Here is a 5,084-nt window from a genome sequence, read left to right on the forward strand (position 1 = left end):
TGGCAAAATTTTAAGTTGAAAGTTGAAGGCTTATGCCTTGATGCCCACTAAAATGGCAATGATTTTAAGTTGGGAGTTTTACTCCGATTGGTACCACATGCATGACGAGTCGAGTCTCATTTGAGTTGCATTTTATGTTGTTATTGAGTTGCATTTTACGTTGTTATTGAGTATGATATTTGAGTTGATGTGCCGTTACTGAATGCATGATATGATTAGGGTGATTAACGTGTAAATTTACTTAACATAACATGATAAATTATAATGTTTGTTATATCGATTGAGGAACTCACCCTTACAACTATTTTTCAGGTAACGAGCAATGAGTTGAGTAGAAGCTAATGCTTGGAGTCTAGTGTAGTCTACTTAGTGGGTCGTGCTCTGATAGATGTAACATCGGGACGGGATGTTTTAATTGTTTTATTGTTGGTTGTTGAACCTTTTTACCTGTAAAACGTTATATGTTTTGAATGGTTGGTTGATTTTTATCCGCTGCGAATTATGGAAAGATGTTATTTTGATTAAATAAAGAGCATGGCAGTTTTATGGTGTGAAATGTTGTGTGACACCCTTGGTGCATGATTACTCTGATATATATATATATATATATATATATATATATATATATATATATATATATATATATATATATATATTTGTTGTTGTTATTAAATATTTGGGGTATTTTAGAAGGGTGTTACAACTTGCCCTACCCATTAAGGGTAGGCGCCAACTAGGGTGGCGCCTAAGGGTAAAATTTGGCCAAAAATGACCATTTGTATAATTATCTTAAAAAATGGTATATTTTTGAAATTTTTTTGAAATTTTTGGATATTTTAAAAAAAAATTCATGTCATGATCCCTTTTTAAAAAATTAAATTTGTGTACTGATAATTTTTACAATATCTTAGTCTAAAAGTGTCATGTATAGACTATTCACTTCCTGCCATGTGATATTTATTATTCTATTATTTAATTGATTTATTATATTTTAAATCATTACTCTTATATATTATTTATTGTAATTTAAATTATATAATTAGTCTATTACCTATTATTATTAATAAGATTATTTATTACAAGATATTTGTATTATAATTGAAATTAATATAATTAATTATTATCTTAAATTTTTTATTTTTAAAAACACTTATTATAAAGCGGAGTTAATAATCTATCAGCTAATTAATTTGCCATAAAGTTTACGGCCCTCGTTTATATAGTTTTACTTTTACAACTATTTGACATAACATATCAATAATAATAAGAAAACCGAAACATAAATTTCTCTAATTTAAATTTTCTCACATTTGGTGCTTAAGTTTTTTTGAGACTAAAATATTCAATTTTTACTTGGTGTAAGAATCGGTAAAGTCAAGAGTGAAACAAATGAACTGCAAATATACCGAATCAATTCAAATATAATTTGAAATTTAATTTAATAATTAAATCGTTGAATTGGATTCATAAATCAAATGAGTTGAATATGAAGAAAAATAATAATTTTTTTAATTAAATGAGCTGAAATAGAATTATAGATAGTTCAATTCGTTAAATTAATAGGTCAACTTGATTATATACGACAAAACTTATATTATCTTTAAGAGTAGATTTAAAAATGTATTCCAAATCTTAGCCTATATTTTTTTTTAATTTAATAATTTTAATTAATAATTTATATTCTCAAGTGAGTAAAATATTTTTAAAAATAATTATACAAATAAAATTAACATATGAATTATGTTTTTTAAGAAAATAATTTAAAAATCATCATATATTTTCTAATTTTAAAAATATTTAAAAATTTCTTTAAATTTAAGAAAATCAAATATATCTTCTAAATTCTTTTTAATTTTAAAAATATATATTAATTTAAAGAGATTAATTGAAATACACTGTCAGTGTAAAAGGGTTTTACACCATCACTTAATTATAGACGTTGGATATTAAAAGAAATTTGACTTTTATTTTAAAAATCTATAAAGTAATACAAACGGGGGATAGTGATGAACCGACGGTGTAAAACTTTTTACACCAACAGGGTATAGTAATTAATCTCTAATTTAAAATGTCAAATAGATATATAAAAAAATTGACTTAAAAAAATATTTTTAAATTCGTAATATATATGAATTGAATCTAACGAAATTAACCTAACAAATTGAACCGAATCAATTCTTGAATTAAATTTCAACTCGACTCATTTTCAGTTCTACTTGTTAGAAAAACCTTTTAAACAGTTAGATTTTATCAATCCAACAAAACTGTTATAATTAAAAATAAGAATATTTACACAATCTCACACACAATTTTCTCAAACTATAAACTAAACCATGTAACTTGTCTTTTTATCTTTAATCTCTTGGAACAAAACACAACAAATAAAAATACTTAAAACTCTGATGAAATGAACATTGAGTGTGTGACTTTAATAATAGAAGTGTGTAGAGTTCTAGTTGATCACCATATCCGATAATAGAAAAAAAATCGAATTTTGTAGTATGTTTATGTTTTCTTCTCACTTCCCTCAAATTTTCTAAACTTCTTGAATGGGAAAATTTATGTACAATTGCAATTAGATTATTTCTAATTACATGATGAGAATTTTATTTAAAAAGTTCCGATTGCTTTGTTTCTACATGATTTAAGATAACAACGGTTTTGCTTCAACATAGCCGTGGGTGTCAATAAAGGGAACGTGTCCTTAATTGTTTTCATAAAAAATTTACAAAAACAAAAGTTGAGTATCATTTTAAGAAATTCTCAGATTTGCTGGAAAAACAAACTTGGGATCAACCATGAAGATAAATTGTATGCTAGATATCTAAATCCATCAAATATTTAACACAAGGAGATTTATACACTTAAATATTAATTGCGTCCAATTATTTTTGTTTAATGTGTATTGTTTTTGTTGGTGATTTTAGTATCATCAATGTATTTTAGTAGTAATGTGATTTACTATAGGCCGATGCAATTATACGTTAAAGCTTGGAAACGAGTTAGGGGTAGTGCGGAGTGCACGCTCGTCGAACCAACGTATAATTGAAACGGGGTTCCAATGGGTGAAGCCCCTGGCGGGGTGCGGGGCAGCGCCCCGTTCGAAATTTTTGAACAGTTGAACCCTTTCCCAACCGACGTAACCGTTTCTGAACAGTTGCGTCTTTTCGGTTTCTGTTATTGATCTCCTATATAAGGAGTCATTTGGCCTCAGTTTAAAAAAAGGAATAACGAAACCAAACTTTCTCTCTACATTCCTGAACATTTCTCTTTGCCAGAAACAAATTGTTCTTCAAGAATTATCCCCACAAAGATTTCGTGAACCCAGGCAAGAATAGGGTCGAAATACTTTGTTCGAAAAGTGTACGAACACGATTCTTCGAAGTTATCCAGGATTATCATACCCGATTCTCTAACAAACGAACAAAGTAATTTCTGATAATCATGGCTGGAGGAAGCACCGTCAAGGAGATGACTACAAACTTCAGAAAATTGGACAAGTTTCAAGGACAAGACTTCAGGCGTTGGCAGAAGAAGATGCATTTCATGTTGACAACGTTGAAGGTGGTGCACGTCCTGTCTACACCGATTCCAGAACTTCTGGAGGAAGACACGGTTGAAAATCTGAGACGCAGATCAAAATGGGAGAACGACGACTACATATGCAGAAGGCACATTCTTAATGGTATGTCTGATCCCTTATTTGATATTTATCAAAACATAGAATCTGCAAAGGAATTGTGGGATTGTCTCGAATTCAAGTACATGGCAAAGGACTCATCCAGTAAGAAGTTCCTGGTAACCGATTTCAACAATTACAAAATGGTTGAATCGAGGTCTGTCATGGAACAATTCAATGAACTCCTCTGAATCCTTGGACAGTTCACACAACACGGATTGAAGATGGATGAAACAATATCTCTCTCAAGCATCATAGACAAGTTGCCTCCTTCGTGGAAGGATTTCAAACACAATCTGAAGCATGGAAAAGACGAACTGTCTTTGATCCAACTTGGAAGTCACTTGCGCATAGAAGAATCTCTAAGAGCGCTGGAGGATGACAAAGGAAAAGGCAAAGAAATTGCTGGACCCTCGGTTAATATGGTCGAAGAGGGTGGTAAGAACGGTAACAACAAAAACAAAGGAAAGAAGCGTGCTTTCAAGAACAATAAGGGCAGTTTCGGTGCTAACAAGAAACCGAAACTAGAATGCTGGAAGTGTGGCAAAACAGGCCACTTCAAGAAGGATTGCCGTTCCGGCAAAAAGCATAATAACGCGAATGCAAGTGGTTCAGGAAAGGGGTCTAAGGACCAATCCGAAAACCAAGGTCAGAAATCAATTCGTGATTTGAATAGTTTGATTAAACATTCGATTTCACTAAATTCTGAAGCATTCTATGTGCAGGATGATGCTATCGCGTGGTGGATTGATTCTGGCGCTACAACACATGTTTGCAAGGATCGTTTCTGGTTCAAGACTCTTGTTCCAGTGGAAGATGGTTTTGTCCTCTACATGGGAGATGATCACTTCGCTCCCGTTGAAGGCAAAGGAAACGTGGTGCTAGAATTCAGTTCTGGAAAGACTATTACTTTGTTTAATGTTTTGTATGTTCCTAAGCTACGTAAGAATTTAATTTCTGGTCCTATATTAAATAAGCTTGGATACAAGCAAGTGTGTGAATCCGATAAATATGTTTTATCGAAGTCTGGTGTGTTTGTAGGATTTGGATATTATAATAATGGTATGTTTATGATGAATTTGAATGGAGTTCCTAATGATTCTGGTTCTGTATTTATGTCCTCTTCGAATGTTATCAATTCATCGTTATGGCATGCTCGTCTAGGACACGTACATTATAAAAGAATGCATGAAATGTCTAAAGATGATTTAATTCCTGTTTTTGATAAAAATGTAGAAAATTGTAAAACTTGCATGTTAACAAAGATCACTAGGCAACCTTTTAAAAGTATAACAAGGAAATCTGTCATTCTTGAGTTGATACATAGTGATTTATGTGATTTGCATGCTACTCCATCATTAGAACATAAAAAAAATATTTTGTCATTTTCATAGATGATGCATCT

Source organism: Lathyrus oleraceus, chromosome 7 (genome assembly GCF_024323335.1).
Source record: "Lathyrus oleraceus cultivar Zhongwan6 chromosome 7, CAAS_Psat_ZW6_1.0, whole genome shotgun sequence".
Classification (NCBI taxonomy): domain Eukaryota; kingdom Viridiplantae; phylum Streptophyta; class Magnoliopsida; order Fabales; family Fabaceae; genus Lathyrus; species Lathyrus oleraceus.